The 8,519-nt window shown below is 45.1% G+C and overlaps 1 long non-coding RNA gene across 3 annotated transcripts in view; it reads right to left on the reverse strand.

The window, feature by feature from the left end:
* The window catches only part of LOC128078292 (uncharacterized), a 57,155-nt gene extending 49,831 nt beyond the window's left edge, over window positions 1–7,324 (reverse strand). Inside the window, exons 1-3 of one of the 3 annotated variants that reach the window (XR_008205559.1) lie at window positions 7,073–7,324; window positions 5,301–5,405; window positions 4,617–4,684 (exon numbers count right to left, since the gene is read on the reverse strand). This is a non-coding gene — a long non-coding RNA (uncharacterized LOC128078292). The other 2 variants (XR_008205563.1, XR_008205562.1) reach the window with 2 other exon arrangements.
* Window positions 7,325–8,519: the final 1,195 nt, after the last annotated feature.

Consider the following 8,519-nt stretch of genomic DNA (forward strand, 5'->3'; position numbering starts at 1 on the left):
TACTTTCAGCAGATGCAGTTATGCTCAAAGACGCTGCCCTACCAGAGAAAACAACAGGTTCAGAAGTAACAGAGGCGGGCTTGTGTCAGCCTGTGCTGGCTGATCCCAGCAAAGGAGGGAGGGCAGCACCAGTTTTGCCTTTTTGTAATTTTTTTTCTTTTTTTTTTATAGCTAATAGTGAAAGAGAAAGATGCATCTGTCAGAGTCACAACAGAGCACTTGGCCTGTAACCCGCATTTCTAACTTGGGAGCGAGCACACCCACAATGGGAGCTGCTCAGAAGTTTCACTCCACCATTTAGAACCTTCTGGTGCTCAAGAAATACTGAGCTGAAAATGACTGCCGTGACTCAGAAGCAACAACCTGAGATCACCCTGGTTGGTCGCCTGCCTGCACTCCACTGCCTACCGACAGTAACGAGAACACAGGGAGGACATTTCTCTGCTCCAGCCAGAAGACAAGGGCTGACCTGCCTGTTTGCCTTCACAGTGACTGGGGCTAGCCTAGCTAGCTCACACCATTATTGGCTCACACTAAGGAGACTTAAATTGTCACGTAGTTACAAAAAGAATAAAAGCAAGAAGAGATTGAGGAAAAATGGGGACCTTCTGCAGCATCAATTGGATTCACAAGGCCACAGCCTGCAGCAGCACATGGCCACATATGTGGGAGGTCCCTTAACCACAGGTGGGATCCCAGTGATCAGATTCCATCTGAGGGACCAATAGAGCAGGTTATGCAATTAATCACCTGCATTTGAAAATTCGGCTTTTTAAGTAACACAACAATCCTTTAGTTTAGCACTAGCAGACAAGTAATTATGGCCTAGCCAGTACTATTGCAGGTGCAGGACTTGATAGAGTCACAGAACAGCCTGGGTTGAAAAGGACAGCAATGATCATCAAGTTTCCACCTCCTGCTGTGTGCAGGTTGCCAACCAGCAGACCAGGCTGCCCAGAGCCACATCCAGCCCGGCCCTGAATACCTCCAGGGCATCCACAGCCTCCTTGGGCAGCCTGTTCCAGTGACTTGCAGAAAAATATGCTGAGTTTATCAATCCAGCAGCACTCAAACCTCAGAAGCTGCGCACAGAAGTATAAAATGACTGTTACGTGGAATTACCACTGCTATTAACTGAATCCACATACAACAACTTATTATCTCTGATTGGAATCGGAGCAGATGAGGTTATCAGTCTCCTTTTTGCAATGGCAGTGCTTTGAGCCAACTGGTAGTGGCCCAAATGGAAAAAGAACATAATTGCAATCAAACAGAGCAAAACCCCAAAATGGTGCAACACAGAGCCTCTCCTGTTGTGTGGCATTCTGGAACATGAGAGATACTTCTGGCACAGGTTGGCACCAAGATGAGCCATTTCTCTCAGCTCTTCTTTGCTTGCTGTGAAAAATAATGATCTGTTGATCTTGGTTTGTCATTCAAACTGTGTACCCACTAAGTCAGCATCTGTCTCCTTAGCAGATCTTTTTTGATGTTTGCCAACTGTCAGAACAGAAGAGAAACAATAACTCCAAAAAAAACCCCAAAAAACAACAAACCCTCCCAGAAATGCTTTCAAAATGACATTTGCCAAAAAGCCCTGACAATAACACGCTCATTTCAGCACTCATCCACAACGATACCATGGCCACGTTCATGTCCACATAAAAAAAAAATCAGAACTGTATACTGACTTCTCAGAGCAGGTAGCAGCAGTCAGTAATGAAACGGGTGCAGGGTGAGGGCTGTGTGCTGCAGCTCAGCAGATGAAATTGGTTCATAGAAAAAAAAATGAACAGAACCATTGGTGCTTTCAGAATGCAAAGGCCTTTTTACATTGTGGAAAGCAGAGTCTAAGGTGTCTACGAAAGAATGTCCTTCACAAACCAAGGGACAGCCTGCACACTTTGAGAGCTAAGGCTGATTCCCACAATTACACTCCATTTTCCCATCCAAACTCATCCCTTGCTTAATTAATGCATCCCATTAAGCACTGAAAGCAAAGAGATTGTTGCTGTTAATCGGTCAGCATCAGAAATCTCTCCAAGCAGGCTTTTGATTTTACACTGAACTCTTTCAGTGCCTTCTCTCCAAAGTTTGCAATCCCAAATGAAAGGCTCCCAGCTGAGGATCACAGTGCCTGTCTGTGCCAAAGGAAACCGGCAGCAGTTGGCCAAAGCTGTACGAGAAAGCAGAAACAGGCTCCAGTGCCACACAGACAGCATGGGACACGACAGCAGACTTCGAGCTCCAGCTGACGCGTGCTTTTGGATGGAGACGGAAAAGTTTGGGGAGCAATTGATTTGGGAGAAGTTGCTAAAAGCTGTGAGATGAGCCCACAAGTGATGTCAGCGTGGGCTTTCTCGTGCTTTTCTGCCCTGCATCTGGCCTATCCGCAGTGGCACGTCAATGCACGTTAACAGGTTCTGCGCGGTGCAGCTGGAGAGGGGAAGGAGCCAGGAAATCTGTCCTCTCCTGGGCAGGCCCTGGCTCTCCAACAAAGCAGAGCAGGGGCTGGCGAGGCTGTGAATTGGCCCTCTGTGCCCAGCTGCCCTCACACACACACTCACACATTCACTCGGCTGCCAGCTACTGCGGCGGCACCAGAGAAAAGTGAAGGGAAGCTTTTATGCTCTTTGCAGTTCAGCCGGTGCCCTGAAAGAGGCAGACAGATCCCCAAACATGGCTTCTGTGCGCAGGGCAGAGATGAATAGCTCAGGAAGCACTTCCACAGCCCAGGCCTGAAAACCACAGCCTCTGCCAGCACTGCCAGCAACAATCTCCAGCCCGAAACATCTCACCCTGGAGCAGAAATCCCAGTTTGCTGACAGCCTTGGTTAGCTACGCAGGATCATTTAAATCACCCTAAAGACACTGACCGCTTATTTAGCGTGAACTCTCAGTTCTGGTGAGAAAATGAAGGTACTCGATTTGGGAGCAGGTTTATCCTCAGCTCCCCATCCACAGGCTGGACAGCTTCCCCACCATCCATACCCTCCAGCCACCACTGTGTCCCAGCAGGAGCAGAGGAGCACACAGAACCCGCTTATTGATCAGAGACCTTTGGCTGCTTATGGAGGTGCAGAGGGCAGAATGGCACATGGTGCCCTGCAGCTCTTGCTCCACGGAAAGCCTAGGGTAGAACATCCCTCAAATGCATGGAAGCAGTCCTCTGTGCCTTGTAACCTGGTCCTGGAGAGAGGTGCTTCCATGCTAGGCAGGAAGGTTATGGTTACAAAGGCGAAGGAGTGGGAAGAAAAAAATGAATGCAGTTTTAAGAAAACAGAGGAATTTGCCAGCACTGACTTTCCCTCATACTTTGCCACTACAATAAATAAGGTTTTGTTAGACAGAAACAACACCCTTGCAAGTTCTTTGCTTCTGGATGACCCACAGTCAGACATACAAGCACTCGTGTAAGTGCTATTTACAAGCACTGCCACGCTTGTCAAAAGATGAATTTGCATGCTCCAGACACATAATACCGGTAACAAAAAGATTATACATCCCTGTCAAAAGAGAAGAATGAGTAACTACTGACTCCAGTGGCCGCTGATCCCAGAGAACATAACTAACTTGAGCAGAATCTGCATACATGGGCACTGAAGAAGATGAACGTACACATGGCCAGCACAAGATCCTTACCTACCCTGGCTGACTTCTGTGTGTCACACTGTGACACATGGGCACCAATTGTGTTTTCCAGAACAGGATTTAAATTCACGCCTTATCACCACTCGTGGTCCTAAGGAATGAAGCAATAGCTGCTGACAACGCTAAGACACCCATCGCTACCAGTCAGTAAGCCTTACTTTTCCAACCTTCTTGGAGATTCCACTGGTAACTGCTGCCCTGAGCTTGCTGATGGCTTTCTTTCCCTTTGGCTGCTCTGAGTATTTCTTTTTGGAGCAAGTTTTCATCTGCTTGGAGTGTTATTATTTACAGCAATCAATATTGCCACAGAAAGCAAATGGTTACCTCACATGTACTCACTGACAAGAAAACTGAAGCAAATTCAACATTTTGGGTGACACAGACTTTTTGAATGCCTTACTCCAAATGTAAGCTGAATGATGTAATTGCTCAGCAATGAAGTATTTATGTGACCAGCTGAGAAGGCATCTCCCCTTATTTCTGACTCACGCTGACCGGAGGCTGTACATAACATTGGCGTGAAGGAGAAAGCATGTCCAGCATGCAGCACTCTTAGTATGGTTAGGGACAAGGATTCTGGAGGCCAGAAAGTCCTGCATACAATTCCTGCCTTCTCCTCTGACCGTAAAAGCACTCCATCCGCTTTCATCTTCTAATGACTGGTCCAACTTCTGTTCCATGACATCACAACTCATTGCTCAGACCATAATTCTGTCACACAGCATGGATTTATCACTACAGTGTCAAATAATGGCACGTGTATTTATGTAGTAGCTACTGACATTTCAGAAATGCTTCTTTTCTTACATAAAAATTATTTATTAATCATTTTACCTCTGGCTGATCAGCCTCCTCCCTGCCAGCACATGCCTTCTTGAAACCTCTCTTCAATGCTACACTGGAAATCACACCCCACACTGCTGGCATCCCCAGGACTTTGCTGGTAATATATCTGGTTAACTCACGTGGTGAAGTAAGAACTCCTGAGAAGTGTTTGCCGTGATGATATTGCAGTGACAATCTTTAAGCTCACCTGGAAAAACAACACATGCATGTTTACTACATTATGAATTCAATTCATTACTGCATATCAATGCTTCTCTTTCACTAACAAATGAGCAGCCTCAAGAAATCAGTGAGACTTTCTATTTAACATAAGGATCACCTTTACCTTGACAAATCTGACGAATCAGATCTAAATGTTTCCTCATCAGACAGACACAGAATACACATGCAATAGACCAAACAGTGGAGGAAAAAAAATGAAAAGGCTTCAGTTTTATCCACACCTGTAGCATTATTTACTACATTACACACTGCTCCTTTAACGTATAGCACTTAGTGCAATAGGGTGCTGGCTCCAGCTGGGATTCTGGGACAGTGCAGCTTGAAGTGAAGAAGCAAAACCAGGGAAAAAAAACAGTCTGAAGTGGAGAGAAACAAGTCCTGTTTCTCAGCTCTCGCTGTGGCAGCAAGGAAGTTGTTAAAGCTGCCAATAAAACTGGCAGCCACACACACACACCGACCTGCTATTAAAGGAGCAGAAAATACCAACTTTTCTATAGAATTTTTGAAAGCTCAACAATAGTCCTGATAAAGTTACATACTTGCTATATAATTGCATTAGAGAGCCCAGAGAAAGGTCTTACTTTTGTGCCATGCTCTATTATGTCTTTAAATAGCCTGCCACAGGCTTTGCAGCTGTATTCGGCTCTCCAGGACTTTTCCAAAAGGTTGTCCAGAACTGGAAGCTTCTACACACATAAAAAAAAAGGACAGCAGACTCACATGAGTGACCCCCATCAGGTAAAGCCTGTGAGAAGTTCCCTGGCAGCAGTCAGTTACACATTTCCAATGATTGCTCTCCATCAAACCACATGCACCAGTGGGCTGACGGCTGCTGGCACAGCTGCTCCATGGCAGCCAGGCAGAATGAGGGATTTATTTATTTATTTAATATATAATTTAAAGAAGTCATGGAAATCATACAAATATTTGGGGTACTTTCTTTCATTTGTTTTCTTCTGCTGGTATTTGTCTTGGTAAGTCCTGATGTGACATTTTAGGCTCTAGCTTTCAGAAAACAACAAACTTGTATGGAATGACTTTCCAGCTTTCTGCCTGCAGAGGACCTAGAAAGTTGCAGGCATATCCCTTTATTTATGAAGCATACCAACCATTACATACATTAGAAATAACAAAGAGAGCCACTTCTTGCCTATTTCAGAACCCTCTGCCTATCCAACTGCTCCAGAGATGAGGAAGAATAAGATGCAGCAGCCACTGACTGTACCAAACATTGTAAGTGACCACATGCTCTGAGGACACAGATTTGGGGGATGTGCTTAATGAGGAGCAGCACATTCTGGCTGCCAGCAGGAGATGGTGCTCCCCACTCACTGGCATGCTTTGAGTGTGGGTCCATAGTCCCAGCAGGAGATGGACACAGACATGGACAGGTGGTGGGACTGCACCCTGCATGAGGCAGCTCAAGGAGGTGGGGCTCAGCCAACACATCTACAGATAGGACTTGTGCTTCCTGCACTCAGGGTGCATTTGGTGGGGAACCAAAGGACAACCAGGAGCTGCTGAGTACTAAGAGAGCCTGGGAGTGAGCACATGGCAGCTCTCAGCTACGTCCTTCCAACCAGCCCCACCATTCTGCAACACCAACACAGGTTCACTACCACACACTGATTTGTACTGCTTCTAAAGCAAGCAGCCAAGGTCACAGCATTTTCTTTATTCATGCAGTTCTGACTTCTCAGACAAGCAAGGCCCAATAAATGCATTTTTCCAGCATCCCGCTTCAAGCAGCCCCAAGGCATACAGCAGTGAACAGAAATTTGCCTAATTAAAGACCACTTCCTGAAAAATTTAGCCCTTGCTGCCTTGCTCAAGGTCGTACACTAAGTGGCTGCAGAACAAACAGCTCTGCAAAGCTGCAGCAGCACGAGGAGCACAAACCTCACATAAGGGCAGCACCAGCCCTGGTGCTCAGTGCTGGCAGAACGAGGTTTTGTTTTCCAGCAAAGCTGAAGTGGAAGCAAAAGGAAATGGCAATGGAACATGATTTTGTAATGGCTATTTTTGTTCTTAATTAGACCATTTTCTAAGAAAAAGGTTGATTGGGAGCGTGCAGCAAAATTGTTTCTAAATCTAATTCTTGTGGTTCTGTTGGATTGCTTGCTCGGATTCTAAGGTAAAATCAGTGGACTGCAAGTTTTCCTGAGGCATATTATTCACATTAAGCAAGCAGTGCCCAAAACATCTGATACACATCCAAATTTATTTTTCTTAAATCATACTGAACAATGGTTAAACTATTGAAAATTCCTCTTTTTCCATGTTAAAATACACTTCTTAACAGTACTTCACCCCAAACACCAAACATACTACTGCTTCTCTGCTTATTTCCTACCTCGTTTTCCTGAACCCATCACTCAGAATGGATTCTGCAGTGATCCAGAATCACTCAGCATGAAACAATTGGTCCAGCAAGCACCAAATCTTACATCTTCACGGTGCTCTATTTAAACAGTTCTTCTGACATTTAACATACACCACGAACCCACGCTCACAATAAAGCACGTCAGTGACTGGGGAGTTCTGGATAAGGTGAAGGATTTCAGCAAGGTAGGAAAAAATGCTCTGAACACAACAGGCAGGTCGTGACCACTGGAAAAAAAAAAAATAAAATCAATATTGTTTCTCTAAGTTATCTGGGAATTGAAATAAAATCCTCTTTGGTGTTGGTTACTGATTTAATTGATATTAATAGCCCTGTGGGCTCAGTCTTTAATATACACTAAAGCCTGCTAGAATCATCACACAGTCATCAAGGATTTGCTTCTAATTTACACTTATGCTCAACAAGAATTTGCTGTGCTGCTGTCCTTAGGGATACTGATGCCAGGAAGGGATGCAGTAACAAACAATAGCCGTTCAGCATGCATCCATGCCAAGGCTGCCACAGCAAGGCCACGTGTTGCAATGAAACCTGTCATTATTGCAATTGAACCCACGGAATGACCTCCAGCAGCCCCCAGGTGTAAGGAACTAGTTTGATTTCTGGAAGTGAGAATCCATTTCGTGCTCCTACTCAAAATTCTGCTGACAGTAACCCCACATCCTACCTGCAGGATCCCCAGCCAGTGAGGCTGCGCCGTACACAGCAGAGCACATGCACTGCCTAAGCCAGGATAATTCAGCGCTAGGAAAATCAGTGGGAGCGATGATCAAACAAGTTGCTCTACATTTTGGTCACCTCATCTACAGTCTTTTCTTCACAGAGCGTGAAATTTTAACAAAGGGATGAACTGAAGATTGATGAATCCAATACTTGTACTGAAAACATTGGGCTCTTCATCTGCAGATTCCATCAGTCTCTGCAAACTTAAAGTAAGCAAATAGTCACAGCAATAAGCAGTCTCAATTCTACTATGATTTTCTGGAGTCAATGAGCTACAATGCAAACGTTTGCCCACCAGCATGAGAAGCAGCAGCCCTGCCTGCACTGCTGGTGATGATGACTAATAGAGACCTGCCACGGGAGAACGGAGAGCACGGAATGGCAATGACTGCCATGCAGCCTTGTTTCATTTGTTTCCATTTTCAAGTAATAACACAATATAAAATTCTGTATTGTTGTTAGCTGCCAGAACAGGTGGTGTAAGGAGAAAAATAATTTAAGTACTGATTGCTATGAAAGCATGCTCCCAATCTGCAGCATTCTTCACTTTGTTCTAATGGAACGTGGAATTAGCTGACTGAGTAAACTGTGCTGCTTTGTCACTGGTATTTCCTGCTACATACCCATATGTAGAGCATGGTGATCCTGACACTCAGGTTTGTCACAACAAGCCCTG

The sequence above is a fragment of the Tympanuchus pallidicinctus genome, unplaced genomic scaffold (genome assembly GCF_026119805.1).
Source record: "Tympanuchus pallidicinctus isolate F22 unplaced genomic scaffold, pur_lepc_1.0 scaffold17, whole genome shotgun sequence".
NCBI classification, from domain to species: Eukaryota; Metazoa; Chordata; class Aves; order Galliformes; family Phasianidae; genus Tympanuchus; species Tympanuchus pallidicinctus.